General features: G+C 42.5%; 1 pseudogene; it reads left to right on the top strand.

Annotated features, from left to right (window-relative positions):
• The first annotated feature begins 515 nt into the window (after nt 1–515).
• Nucleotides 516–15,985, top strand: part of LOC148543353 (uncharacterized) — a 48,667-nt pseudogene continuing 33,197 nt past the window's right edge.

The following is a 15,985-nucleotide window of genomic DNA, read 5'->3' as shown; positions in this document are numbered from 1 at the left end:
AATTGCAATTTACTATAAAGTACAGTACAATAACAATCACAGTAAAATATAAAATGCATTTGGAAGGAGTTCTATATCTACGTTGCGTCCCCACAAATGCATGATAGTGCAGTTTCTAAAATAACTACAACAACACTCATCCAGGCCTGGATCTCTCGTGTTGTCTTGTTTTCTTTTTTTATGTTTGCAATAATCTTGCTCACTGATTTGCTGATTTTTGTCAGCATGTTTCAGATTAGGAGCTGTTTGGAGAAAAAAAATACTGTTATTTACAGTCTACTATATTGCATAATTTATAACACACAGGGGGTTGTTCAATTGTTTTAACACTTATGATAAAGGACACAATAATTGATGGAGGCCCTCCTTCTGGCCAACACTGATAAATATTTTTATAAATGACAGAATTCACTCACCACGTGATTTATTTTTATTCATGTAGTAAAGATTTTTCTATGCATATAGTGTTGATATTCAAGAATCCCAAAAAGCACATGTAATATTTTAAGACCAGAATGAACACCCACAAGAAGACCTCAAAATTAAAGACTGTGGGCCTGATTCAGACTTGGAAATTGAGTGAGATATCTCTCTCAACTGATCATCTTGGTGAAATCATGCTGCACTGCAGGGGGGGGGGCAGATTTAAAGTGTGCAGAGAGATTTAGATTTGGGAGGAAGGAGTCCAAACTGACATCTAAATTGTAGAGTAATAATAAGGCTGTGCAGTATTTGTGGGCTACATGCAAAAGCAGCCAGTATTTACCTCACTGTTACTATATTTTATGTTCTATCCTGAACACAATATTATTTTTTGTTCGTGATGACTCCCAGAAGTCCTCACCTTTTGTTTTTCGTGGCTGCGGCATTATTTATATTATACCGGCTTGTGGCTTTGTGATGGTAGATAAAAAGGACATCTTCAGGACCATTCACTGCCAAGCGTTCCTGCTCTTTGATACAGCTGAGTTCCTGTTGGACACGACCATTGTGCTTACTTGCCATTGCAAGCCTGAATAATTTAAGTCTGTGGTCTGGTACTATCAGAAGATCATGGTGGTGAGCTCACCAAGGTGCTTTCGGATGTCGGCAGCATACCCCAAGTGGATAGTAACAATCTGCACAGTAATTATGATACCCTGCATAGGTTCAGCATTCGAGAGTACAACCTCATAATTTTCATGTCACAATAAAAAGATTCCGGGCACTACATATGTGGCACACAGGATAAGCAGGTTTTCTATGCATATGGTGTTAATATCCCAGGTCTTATGGGTGTTCATACAGGTCTTCAAATACTACATGTGCTTTTTGGGATTCCTGAATATCTACATGTGCTTTTTGGGATTCCTGAATATCAACACTATATGCATAGAAAAACTGCTTACCCTGTGTGCCACATATGTAGTGGCACACAGGACTGTATGTGTTCATTGTGATATAAAAGAAGAGGAAAGGAGACTGGACCTTTGCTATGCCGCCATTAAAGGTGTGGCTCCTTGTGGATCTGGTGCTGTTCCAGCAAGATTTCAAAAATATCTTTCTAGTTGCATACCAGAAATTCTGATCAAGAGCTGTATAACTCCCTGCAGAAAGACACCAACAGGAATCCTAGGAAAGTTCAAAAATTTGATAATTGGGGTGATGAAACTTAAAGATCGCATTCCTTGGCTGCCTAAGTTATCCAAGATACCAACTCAAATGTACACTAAGTCTGTAGGCAGCAGCCTGATCATTGAATGCCCAGAAGCCATATTAGGACAAGCTGTGGCTTGGGATAAATATGATGAAAGGTTTTATTGAACAATATATCTAGCTGGGCCTAAAGACTCTAAGAGAGTGTTAATTGACCATGGAAACCATCTGAACTTCCGTTCTCTAGAGCTCAGTGACAGAGGAGTCTACTACTGTTGGCTTCACGGGAAGATGAAGGCTGGATTTAGGTTGGCTGTGCAAACTGAGAATGTAAAACATCAATTCAGTGATTTAGAGTCTATTACTGCCATCAAACACATTAGCAGGTTTTTCCTCTGTTTGTTTTAAATCTTTTTATTGCAAATAATGTCATACTATGAAAACATTAAGCAGTAATAAACACATTCCAAAAAATCAGCAAAGCAAATATCGTAGAAAGTTATACTGACATATATAACATGTCCTTGCGTGACATTGAGCAAAAGTGGTCATACAAGACCTCAGACAGAAAACATAAGCAAATATATAAATATTAACAGAAAATACAACAAAAATAAAAATAATAACATAAAACCGGTCCAATAAATTTAACGCTAAAATCATTGTACAGTTAGGAAAGCTGATAGTATAAGTACCAGGTAGTTGACTCAAATACTTTTAATATATGAGTTTGTTTTAGCGAACCTAAGCTTTCAATATACATTTCCCATTTATTATAGAACGCAACAACCTCCTTCTCCACCAGTACTAATGCAGCCTGCCTATCTAAATATAATAATTGCAGCAGAACGGATTTCAGTTCTCCTAGCATTGGTGGAGAGGAAGAAATCCAGTGACGCAATATAATTTTCTTTGCCCCAGTGACAACAACGATCAACAGTGGGAGAATTTTCTTTTTTTTAATGGCCAAGCTCCCATCTTGCAAAATGTACACATAAAATTGGCAAAGTTTCCTTAGCAACTTGAAGATTAAAAAGTTTGTTAAAAAAATTCACCACTTTATCCCAAATAGGTCTAATCTTAGGGCACTCCCATGAATTATGAAAAAGGTGGCATGAGGCCTTTTACACTTAAGCCAAAAACAAGATTCATCTTCCACTAAATGGCTCCTCTGACTTTGAGAAGCTGAGTAAGCAATCGCCGTAGAGTAGGTGGGGTATCACTATGGAAACTATTTTGTTATTATGAGACATGGCATAATGACGTAGTTGAAGGTACATGAAAAATTGACGATTCAGGTGTTGGAAACGTTGGCTTAATTCTTGAAAAGAGAACATAACCCCTCCCGGGTCAAATACATCCCTTAATTTACTAATTCCCTTATTTTTCCAGACCAAAAAGGCTGGGTTGTCTAGCCCAGGAGTGAAAAGAGGGTTACCCCAAAAAGTAATAAACATGGACTCAGTATGGGCTCCCTTTAATTTTGAATTGATTGATAACCAAGATTTATAAGTGTCAGCAAACATTATGTTGGATCGAATTTTTGTGGGAATAGAGGATTTAGGCATATGTGATAGAGCGGCTGGAGAATAGGGATCACAAAGTGCCAGTTCAAGCGCTTTGTGGGTATAAGCCCCCCTATCATACATCCAATCTAAAATATATCTAAAATATATTGAGTTAGAGAAGGCAAGAATATCAGGAACTGTTAGCCCCCCCCCCCCCCCCTTATCTCTGGACAAGGTAATTTTTGCTCTAGAAATACATTTAGAGCAGAGTATCATATAAGTCTTAGTTAAATGTTGTGGTACCATCTGCAATGGATACGTAAACTGGTGACAAATCACACTTTTAATAAGGGCAATCCGACCCAACAGTAACGAATAGGAACATCCAATTGTCCAATAGCTTCCTAATTTGACTAATAATAGGGGAAACATTAAGTTTATATAAAAAGACTAACTTTCAAGGCACCTGGATTGCAAAATATTTAAAATGTGAATGTGTCTATTGAAACTGACCTACTATAGAAGCCTCCAGGCGAGGAAGATGATTCTGGCTAAGTGGCATTATCACAGATTTGGACAAATTAAAACGGTAACCAGCGAAAGAGCCAAATTTAGAAATACGATCTACAATAGTTGGAAGCGATGTCTCAGGGCAAGTGACAAATAACAATATGCCATCAGCAAATAATACAATTTTGGAAATATTCTGGACAATACGTAAACCACAAAATGGCTTCTCACCCCGCAAGGCCACCGCCAGAGGCTCCAAAGCCAGAGCAAACAGCAGGGGCGATAAAGAGCACCTCTGATGAGTTCCTCTCTGAATCTGGAAAGGTTCTGATAGAAAGCCATTGCCTGACACTTGGGTTAAAGGACTGGAGTATAAGTTTGCAGGGTTTCAATTAAATGAGACGGGAAACCAAATCTATTCAATGTTTCATAGAGATGTTCCCAGGTGACTAAATCAAAATCCTTTTCAGCATCCATTGAAATCATTAATAATTGATCCGGTGTAGTAGAATCTCTTGACGGACTGTATATGAGCAAGCACTCTTCTAACATTAACCAAAGAATGTCTACCGACTATTAAGTAGGGGTGTGCACCGGCCACTTTTCGTGTTTTGGTTTTGGATCTGGATCTTTCTTCGTGTTTTGGATCTGGATTGGTTTTGCCAAAACCACCCTTCGGTGTTTTGGGTTCTGGGTTTTGTGTTTTGGATCTGTATTTCTTTTAAAAAAAGCATAAAAACAGCTAAAATCACAGAATGTGTTGATTTTTCTGCTCCTATGCTATTATTAACCTCAAAAAACCTTAATTTCCACTCATTTCCAGTCTATTCTGAACACCTCACACCTCACAATAGTGTTTTTATGTCCAAAAGGTTGCACCGAGGTAGATGGATGACTATGCTAAGCGACACAAGTGGGCGGCACAAACACGTGGCCCATCTAGGAGTGACACTGCAGTGGCAGACAGGATGGCAGTTTGAAAAACTAGGCCACAAACAGTACATAATGCAAAGAAAAAAAAGAGGTGCAAGATGGAATTGTCCTTGGGCCCTCCCACCCACCCTTATGTTGTATAAACAGGACATGCACACTTTAACAAACCAATCATTTCAGCGCCAGGGTCTGCCACACGACTGTGGCTGAAATGATTGGTTCGTTTGTGCCCCCACAAAACAAGCTGGCAATTAATCTGTCCCTGCACAAACTGGCTCTACGGAGGCAAGATGTCGTCCTCATCCTCCTCATTCACCGATCCCTCACCCTCTTCAGTGTTGTGTACATCCTCATCCTCGCAGAGTATTAATTCGTCCCCGCTGGAAACCACCACCACAGGTCTCTCTGTACGTTTTGGAGGCTGGTCTCCCTGGAAGAGTTGATAATTAATTTTTATGAACATCATCTTCTCCACATTTTGTGGAAGCAACCTCCTACGCCTTTCGCTGACAAGGTTCCCGGCTGCACTAAACACTCTTTCGGAGTACACACTGGAGGGGGGGCAACTCATGTAAAATAGAGCCAGTTTGTACATGGGCCGCAAATTGCCTTTTTCCTGCCAGTACAGGTGCGGAATGTCTGACATGCCTACTTGGATGCTGTCACCGATGTACTCCTTTAACAGACAGACGCACGCTTGTCGCTGCTGCTTTGAGGATGCAGGTGCGGCTACTGCGCATACATTTCACACACAAACAGAAAAAAAGATTATTTTATTTTGGTTGGAGCGCACTTTGGGGGTTACAGCACCCTTTAACGGACAAGCCAGCCGGCCCTTTACTTATGACACAGATGCACGCTTGGCGCTGCTCCTTTGTTGATGCACGTGCAGCCACAGTGCACACAATTCACAAACACAGAAAATAATTCCTCCACCATTTTGTCAGTGGTGACAGTATCATATGCAGTGACAGTAGACATGTCAGGAATTGTTGGCACGTCCTTCAGTCCAGACCAGATGTCCAAACCGGCCCTTGACTTATGACACAGGCGCACACTTGGCGCTGCTGTTGTGTTGATGCACGTGCGGCTACTGCGCATATATTTCGCACACAAACACAGAAAAAAAGAATTGTTTATTTTTTGTGGAGTGCACTTTGGGGGTTACATCACCCTTTAACAGACAGACGGACACTTGTCGCTGCTGCTTTGAGGATGCAAGTGGAATCTAGATGGGATTTGGAACCGGGGACACACTACCTCCATCAATTGTCTAAATCCCACTGCACTAATGGCGGATACCGGACGCACGCCTAACACCAACATAGCAGTCAAGGCCTCAGTTATACGTTTTGCTTCAGGATGACTGCTGTCGTACTTCATCCTCCTTGCTAGGGACTGTTGGAGGGTCAATTGTTTAGTAAAAGTAGTGGTGTTCCTACTTCCTCTCTGGGATGATGAACAACTCCCAGCAGCAGCAACAGCACTAGGAGGAAGTGGTTCTTGATCTTTCCCTATTTTATTTTTATCGGAGAAAGTTTGGTCCTCCATTTATGTTATATTGATATATATGTGTGGCTAAGGCGCACACAAACACAGAAAATATTTTTTATTTTTGCTGGGGAGTAGTGCACTTTGTGGGTTACACCACCCTTTAAGAAATGAGCCAGCCGGCTCTTTACTTATGGGACACAGGCGCACGCTTGGCGCTGCTCCTTTGTTGATGCACGTGCGGCTACAGTGCACACAATTCACAAACACAGAAAATATTTTTTTATTTTGTTTGGAGTGTACTTTGGGGGTTATAGCACCCTTTAACGGACAAGCTAGCCGGCCCTTTACTTATGGGACACAGGCGCACGCTTGGCGCTGCTCCTTTGTTGATGCACGTGCGGCTACAGTTCACACAATTCACAAACACAGAAAATATATATTTTTTTGTTTGGAGTGTACTTTGGGGGTTACAGCACCCTTTAACAGACAAGCCAGCCGGCCCTTTACTAATGGGACACAGGCGCACGCTTGGCGCTGCTCCTTTGTTGATGCACGTGCAGCCACAGTGCACACAATTCACAAACACAGAAAATAAATATTCATTTTGTTTGGAGTGCCCTTTGGGGGTTACAGCACCCTTTAGCGGTCAATCCAGTCGGCCCTTTATTTATGGGACACAGGCGCACGCTTGGCACTACTTTGCTGATGCACGTGCGGCTACTGCGCACACAATTCACAAACACAAAAAAATATATTTTTTTATTTTGTTTGGAGTGCCCTTTGTGGGTTACAGCACCCTTTAGCGGTCAATCCAGCCGGCCCTCTATTTATGGGACACAGGCGCACGCTTGCCACTACTTTGTTGATGCACGTGCGGCTACTGCGCACACAATTCACAAACACAAAAAAAATCGGTGGGGCTCGGGGGGGTTCGGATTTCAGAAATCCGAACCCGCTCACCCCTACTATGAAGCCATGCTGATCAGGAGATATAATACTGGGAAGCATTGACTTAAGTCTATCAGCTAATATCTTCGTCAGGATCTTATAATCAGTGTCTAACAACGATATGGTTCGGTAGGATCCCAGAAGCTCAGGGTCCCTGTCAGGCTTGGGTAACACCTCAATAATTGCAGAGTTAAAATAATGAGGTAATTTTTTATCTAAATTAATAGAATTGTAGACCGCACATAAAGAATCACAGATTCTTCCTTGAAAGAATTATAAAAATCCCCTGATAGACCATCTGGGCCTGGGGCCTTGAACGATTTAAGATTCTTAATAACCCTAAGAACCTCCTCTGTAGTAATTGGAGCAGTAAGTATATAAGAATGGTCCTGTGAAATTTGGGGTACCTTGATACTGGACCAAAAATTAGATTTTGCAGATAAATTTATGGGCTCTTGTTGACACAGTGATTTATAAAAGTCACTCAAAATTGCCATGATGTCGGGACCCCTATGACACTGGGAGCCGTTGGGATGACAGAGAAGTTTAATATGAAAATGGGGGGCGGTCTCCTCTCACTAGATTTGAAAGTAACCTACCAGAGTTATTGCCGAGTCTATGAAATTTTAAATTTTTGTAAAATGTGTGAAGTTGTTCCATTTTGTGGAACAAGGTATTATATCTAATTTTCGCTTGAAAAAAAGAAAACGAAAAAACGTAAAATGATATACCAGATAAAGAAAACATACAGCGAGTACCACAAGAGTACTACCAAGATAGTCAACCTTACTTCCGGTTAACATATCAAATACAACATGCAAGAGAAAGTCTGTATTGAAATCAAGCCCCTTTTGTAGGAGACCACAGCTTAAATGAAAAATAAATCAAACCATGAACTAGTATACTAAGTGTGCAAATATGAACCATTGAAACAAAGGATACACATTTCAGCATAATTTTGACATCTCCAAAGACTAATGGTATCTTTCAGTGAGATAGAATAAAATACAAAAAGAAAACCATACAGTAATATTGACTCATTCAAATTATTAGCACAATTTGTAGTATGAACAATAAAAACATGACAGAAAATTACATATAGTATCATAGAAAAAAATATGCAACTTCAAGGACCGAAAAAAATCGAATCATTCCTAGAGTAGATACAAAAAGGGGTTAGATGGGTATAATCGGAGACACATGGGTGTCTGCACTATGACTATTAGCTTACTCATCTAGGAACGCCATTGCATCATCAGGAGTAGAAAAATCTTTAAAAGAGCCATCTTGAAACAAGCATAACCTCGCCGGGTACATCAATGCAAATTTACGGCTTTCTTTCTAATGAGGCGTGCACAAACCATTGGCCTTAGTGACCTCAGTGGAGTAGTCCTGATATATAAACAGTTTATTCTATTCCCATGTTAATGAATGTTTCTTCCTAGAGGCAGTCCAGATCAATTCCTTATGCAAGTAATTTAAACAGCGAAAAATGGTCACTCTGGGTTTAGCATTAGTGTTGTCTTGGGCAGGACCCACACAATGCACATGTTCCACAACCATATCAGCACAGTCATTGACAATATCAAGTAACTTAGGGAGTGTGTTGCGCACAAAGTGAGACAGAGCAGGGCCTTTCAGTGACTCAGACAGGCCCACTATATGGAGATTGTTTCTCCTAGACCTGTCATCCAATTTGTTACATTGAGAAAAATTAGATTTTTACAGATCTGTGAACTGCTGCTTAAATAAAAAAATGCCCTGAAAGGATTCCCCCAGCCGGGATTCATTATTATGGACTTCTAGGGATATTTGTGAAATGCTGGTGTGTATCTCTTTAAGACCTTGCTGAAAGGTCATAGCTCAGTGGTTCCCAAACTTTTTCGAATCACGGTGCCTTAGAATAACAGCATTGTTTTCATTGCACCCCTAAGTTTAAGTTTGATATTGAGAAAATCAGAAGAAGATGAAGTACATTGTGCTTACCTGTCATCCCTAGGTTTAGTTATGTTGTGATGAACAGGTTCACACTTCTGTTTGTTCAGATATTTACATTACATTGACTATAAATAATTTGATTTGGTGCTGGACCACCAACCTGAGGCACCAGTGCAAGTGTCCCGAGGCACTCCAGGGTGCCGTGGCGCACAGTTTGGGAACCACTATCATAGCTTGTTCCTTCAGGAGCGTGGACATAGTTTCTTTAATAGCCTTTACAACCTCCATGTAGCTAACAGGGGAATCCATGACAGCAGACCTCACAGAGTCAGCGATGTTATCCCCAGGGAAAGGAGCTGGCATTTCTCCTACATGCGGTAAAGTTGCGGCAGACATATTGGATTTCCACTTCTCCTTATCTCCCAATTGCACGATGGTGATTGCGGGGAATGGGAAAGAATAAATATTGGTCCATCCGCTGCTGGTGATCTAATGGAAAATCAATGACTGGAGAACCCACTGTAGAGGTGCCTAGACGCCGTGAAATAGCTGGGTAAGCTGCAGCTGGAAGGCCACAAGATCTCCCCAGGGGGCGCTGTATGGACAACAGATGTCCCTAGAGGCTGCTGGATAGCCACAAAATCTCCCCAGAAGCCGCAGGATGACCACAATACCATAACAGAAGCTGCTGGAATGGCCACAAGACCGTCCAAGAGCCTGCACACAAAGACACTAATCGGCAACAACTTCACTTCTGAGAATGCTGCCTGGCCGAAAATTCACTATAGATGCTGCTGGATGGCTACAAGATCTCCCCAGAGGCTGCAGAATGGCCACAAGATGGCCCAAGAGGCTGCTGAGAAGTCACAATTCTTCCTCTGAGAACATGCATGGTCACAACTGCATTTCCAAGAACGCTGCCTGGCCACAATTCCATTCCAGAGACCGGTGTCCAGTTATACTAATACAAAATAAATGTTTGTATTTTGTAATAACTTGGTCCTCCCCCATTGCTTTGTCCTGACCTCCCTATACTGCTCAGGGGCGCCGAGACAGGGAGAGCAGGTACTAATTACCTGAACCTGGGCTTGTTAGAGGGGCCTGGGGTCGAAGCGACACCCTCCCTTACTTGTCAGCAGCCCAGAACATGCTGGGCTTCAGTGGGAAACTGCAATAAAAATATCACAAATTTACCAACTGGCTGCGGGTGGGTTGGAGGGCCCCTACAAGCTTCGGACCCTTGGGCAACTGCCCAACAAGTCGAATGGAAGAGATGGCCCTGAGCTAAAGAGTTCCCAGCACCCCCTTCTCAGTGGCCAGCACTGGACATTGGATATTTAGAATACTATACTCTAACTATATAATATATACAGGCTACATTCTCAGTAAGGAGAATTAATATTATATGCACACACACATAGCATAACCTGATCCAGCATCCTTCTTCATTATATCATCTATCACATATCTCTGTTCATTATTTTATAACACACTTGAGCTCACACATATCAATATTATTCACATGTTTCAGCTTCTTTATCACAACATATATACCGTACTGTATAAGATTATGGTATGAATATTCCATCATATTTACACTATTCACAAATATAGATTTATAAATTAAACCCCTCACACACAATTTAGAACACAATATATATCACCTAAGTCATGATATTCATAGGAATATATGTTACTTCTAAATATGTTTTCAAACAGAATATCCATATATTACGTTAGGGATTTATACAGGTGCGTCCTTCACACTGTGGCTGCAGTGGCGCCAAATAGCCCCTCTTAGCGCACCACACGTCATGTGAGTCGACCACGCATATTTCTCACTCAAAATGTGACCCTTATTTGCATAAATAAAACAACTGGGAGCAACAAAACTATATTGCTATGTTACACTCATCAATGTGATGTGCAACATTTGTACATGCGTGTACGATGGAGTGTGACTTTGTGCAAGAAGGGCTCCAATGCAAATGGCCACGGCTTTTCCTCACACCAAGTTCTGTTTCCTCTGCGACATTGTACGTCTGTAAAGCCAATCCCTGTGTGGTCTATAGTACACGTTGAGCAGCTTTTCGCTGATTCTGTGATGCGTGTAAGACACAAAATAGAAAGAAAAATACAGTACGCAACTCCTTGCGGAGTCCCTCTGTCGCGCCTGGTGTCTCGCGCCATATGGCGTATAGATGCTAGGCTATGTGGACACATCTGTACTTAGACAATATGACTACTCATTAATGACTCAATATCTATAAGGAGCACTATGCTGTCTATATACAATCGTGTAGGGTACATTTTTTGAATCAAAGTGATTGAAGGGAATTAATGACAATAGGCAAAATAATACCAAACGTGTATCTGCAGTGGCTTGTGCAAAAGGGTTAATAAGTACCAATATAGTAGGTACTGTATAGCTATTTGGGATCTGACATTGATCAACTACCAGGGCAGAGGAACATAACAAAATCCTATAACACCCGAATTATAATGATACCAGAACATAGGACCAGACTATAGAGCACTGGGCCTGATTCAAAGCCGGACGCTCTGACAGAGCGCTCGCTCTGAATCAGGGCCGTCCCTCTGTTTTTTAGAGCGGCCTTCTGGCTGCTTGCTTAGCTGTGGGTGACCATCCACAGCTATAGCGAGCGGCCAGGAAGATGGTCACGATGGTCAAGACCATCGGGCTTGCGACGAGACCCTTGAGGTAGGGTCTCGTTGCCGCAAGCCCTAGAGTGCTTTCGGCTCTACCAGAGCCGAAAGCACTCCCACTGACATCATTTGTGTTGTCAGTGGGGCCAGCCCCAGACGGTAGGCGTTCCCATGGGAACGCCTCCGTCTGGCCGGCCACGCCTCCGGCCAGCCCACCAAAGGGGGCGTGTTGTCACTCAACATCGATAGCACGCCCCCTTTGGTACGAGACCTGGAGTGACGGCTTGCCCGTCGCTATCCGGGTCTCGCGCATGCGCACTCCGGATCCGGCTCCGTCGTGCGCACTGGGCCAACATCGACCCGCTTGCGAGCGCTCGCGAGCGGGTCTGAATCAGGACCACTGTGCATTGTAAAATAATATATGCAACAAATAATGTATTCATTAAAAGATGTGCTTTGGTGAATGAAGCTGCTTCAAACCTATGAGCATCTGAAACTATCTGCAGATTGAGTAACACAAACAACAATTTAAGTTAAATATTGTGGTAACAAAGATTTTAGGGACCGTGGTGTAAATATACTAACAGTTGGTTTTTGTGATGTTTTTAAAACCGATGGGTATAGACGGTGTGTTTGTGTCTAAAAAATGTGTATTTACTATCTTTCAGTTTTCACTGTCAATTGAAAACGAATGTTAGTCTATTTGTGGTCCATTAGTTGTCCTTGGTAGTGGACTCTATACATGAAAGGGTTAAACAGACAATTCTCAGAATGCCATACACTGGACTCCCAACCTCATACACCACTGTCAGATACTTAACACATGGGTGGAAATGTAATACTCTGTGAGATGCAGGCATCGGCAAGATCCCGGCTAGTCTGCCCAATTTTTTAAAACAGCAATCATTTAAAAAGACAAAACCTACCTAGTTTTGCTTCTTAAACTATTGCCGTTTTAATCTATAAAGGTCAGACTCGACAGAATCGCGCCAATGCCTTCCTCGCAGGCAAAAAGAGGCGTGACCACCGGAGCGGGCCACGAGTCATGGGGGCATGGCTTTCAGTATCCCAGCCGGACAGAGGTGAAAAGTCTTAATAGCCCAAATGTAACAATAATTAGAAGGTTTGGAAAAGAAATGTATGAAAGTAAAATACAGGTAAATAAGGACTCATATACCGGGACTTGGGATAAGATACATCTGGTGAAGTATCGGAAAAGAATAGCCATTATGGTGAGGAAAAGATGTGGAGGTTTGCCCTTAAGTGTATATTAGGGGTGTGCACCGGCCACTTTTCGTGTTTTGGTTTTGGATCTGGATCTTTCTTCGTGTTTTGGATCTGGATTGGTTTTGCCAAAACCACCCTTCCGTGTTTTGGGTTCTGGGTTTTGTGTTTTGGATCTGTATTTTTTTGAAAAAAAGCATAAAAACAGCTAAAATCACAGAATTTGTAGGTTTTTCTGCTCCTATGCTATTATTAACCTCAATATCCTTAATTTCCACTCATTTCCAGTCTATTCTGAATACCTCACACCTCACAATAGTGTTTTTATGTCCAAAAGGTTGCACCAAGGTAGCTGGATGACTATGCTAAGCGACACGAGTGGGCGGCACAAACACGTGACCCATCTAGGCGTGAAACTGCAGTGGCAGACAGGATGGCATTGAAAAACTAGGCCCCAAACTGTACATAATGCAAAGAAAAAAAAGAGGTGCAAGATGGAATTGTCCTTGGGCCCTCCCACCCACCCTTATGTTGTATAAACAGGACATGCACACTTTAACAAACCAATCATTTCAGCGCCAGGGTCTGCCACACAACTGTGGCTGAAATGATTGGTTCGTTTGGGCCCCCACAAAACAAGCTGGCAATTAATCTGTCACTGCACAAACTGGCTCTACGGAGGCAAGAAGTCGTCCTCATCCTCCTCATCCACAGATTCCTCACCCTCTTCAGTGTTATGTACATCCTCATCCTCACAGAGTATTAATTCGTCCCTGCTGGAACCACAGGTCCCTCTGTACGTTCTGGAGGCTGGTCTCCCTGGAAGAGTTGATCATTCATTTTATGAACATCATCTTCTCCACATTTTGTGGAAGCAACCTCCTACGCCTTTCGCTAACAAGGTTCCCGGCTGCACTAAACACTCTTTCGGAGTACACACTGGAGGGGGGGCAACTCAGGTAAAATAGAGCCAGTTTGTACAGGGACCTCCAAATTGCTTCTTTTTCCTGCCAGTACAGGTACGGACTGTCTGACATGCCTACTTGGATGCTGTCACCGATGTAATCCTTTAACAGACAGACGCACGCTTGTCGCTGCTGCTTTGAGGATTCAAGTGCGGCTACAGCCCACACAATTCACAAAGACAGAAAAAAAAAAAGAATATTTTTATTGTTTGTGGAGCACACTTTGAGGGTTACACCACCCTCTAACAGACAGACGCACGCTTGTCGCTGCTGCTTTGAGGATGCAAGTGCGGCTACAGCCCACACAATTCACAAAGACAGAAAAAAGAAGAAGAATATTTTTATTCTTTGTGTAGCACACTTTGAGGGTGTCACCACCCTTTAACAGACAGACGCACGCTTGTCGCTGCTGCTTTAAGGATGCAGGTGCGGCTACAGCCCACACATTTCACAAAGACCGAAAAAAAAAGAACAATATTTTAATTGTTTGTGTAGCACACTTTGAGGGTGTCACCACCCTTTAACAGACAGACGCACGCTTGTCGCTGCTGCTTTAAGGATGCAGGTGCGGCTACAGCCCACACAATTCACAAAGACAGAAAAAAGAAGAATATTTTTATTGTTTGTGTAGCACACTTTGAGGGTGTCACCACCCTTTAACAGACAGACGCACGCTTGTCGCTGCTGCTTTGAGGATGCAAGTGCGGCTACATCGCACACAAGTCACAAACACATTAAAAAAATAGTTTTTTATTTTTTGGAGCACTTTGAGAGTTACACCACCCTTTAACAGACAGACGCACGCTTGTCGCTGCTGCTTTAAGGATGCAGGTGCGGCTACAGCCCACACATTTCACAAAGACCGAAAAAAAAAGAACAATATTTTAATTGTTTGTGTAGCACACTTTGAGGGTGTCACCACCCTTTAACAGACAGACGCACGCTTGTCGCAGCTGCTTTAAGGATGCAGGTGCGGCTACAGCCCACACAATTCACAAAGACAGAAAAAAGAACAATATTTTAATTGTTTGTGTAGCACACTTTGAGGGTGTCACCACCCTTTAACAGACAGACGCACGCTTGTCGCTGCTGCTTTGAGGATGCAAGTGCGGCTACATCGCACACAAGTCACAAACACATTAAAAAAATAGTTTTTTATTTTTTGGAGCACTTCGTGAGTTACACCACCCTTTAACAGACAGACGCACGCTTGTCGCTGCTGCTTTAAGGATGCAGGTGCGGCTACAGCCCACACAATTCACAAAGACAGAAAAAAGAAGAAGAATATTTTTATTGTTTGTGGAGCACACTTTGAGGGTGTCACCACCCTTTAACAGACAGACGCACGCTTGTCGCTGCTGCTTTGAGGATGCAAGTGTGGCTACATCGCACACAAGTCACAAACACATTAAAAAAATAGTTTTTTATTTTTTGGAGCACTTTGAGAGTTACACCACCCTTTAACAGACAGACGCACGCTTGTCGCTGCTGCTTTAAAGATGCAGGTGCGGCTACAGCCCACACATTTCACAAAGACCGAAAAAAAAAGAAGAATATTTTTATTGTTTGTGTAGCACACTTTGAGGGTGTCACCACCCTTTAACAGACAGACGCACGCTTGTCGCTGCTGCTTTAAGGATGCACGTGCGGCTACAGCCCACACATTTCACAAAGACAGAAAAAAAAAGAACAATATTTTAATTGTTTGTGTAGCACACTTTGAGGGTGTCACCACCCTTTAACAGACAGACGCACGCTTGTCGCTGCTGCTTTGAGGATGCAGGTGGAATCTAGACGGGATTTGGAACCGAGGACACACTACCTCCATCAATTGTCTAAATCCCACTGCACTAATGTCGGATACCGGACGCACGTCTAACACCAACATAGCAGTCAAGGCCTCAGTTATACGTTTTGCTTCAGGATGACTGCTGTCGTACTTCATCCTCATCGCTAGGGACTGTTGGAGGGTCAATTGTTTAGTAAAAGTAGTGATGTTCCTACTTCCTCTCTGGGATGATGAACAACTCCCAGCAGCAGCAACAGCACTAGTAGGAAGTGGTTCTTGATCTTTCCCTATTTTATTTTTATCAGAGAAAGTTTGGTCCTCCATTTATGTTATATTGATATATATACGTGCGGCTAAAGCGCACACAAACACAG

Source organism: Taudactylus pleione, unplaced genomic scaffold (genome assembly GCF_031769625.1).
Source record: "Taudactylus pleione unplaced genomic scaffold, aTauple2 ptg000004l, whole genome shotgun sequence".
NCBI classification, from domain to species: domain Eukaryota; kingdom Metazoa; phylum Chordata; class Amphibia; order Anura; family Myobatrachidae; genus Taudactylus; species Taudactylus pleione.
Note: the sequence above shows the minus strand (reverse complement) of the source record. Positions and strands in the feature narration are given on the sequence as shown.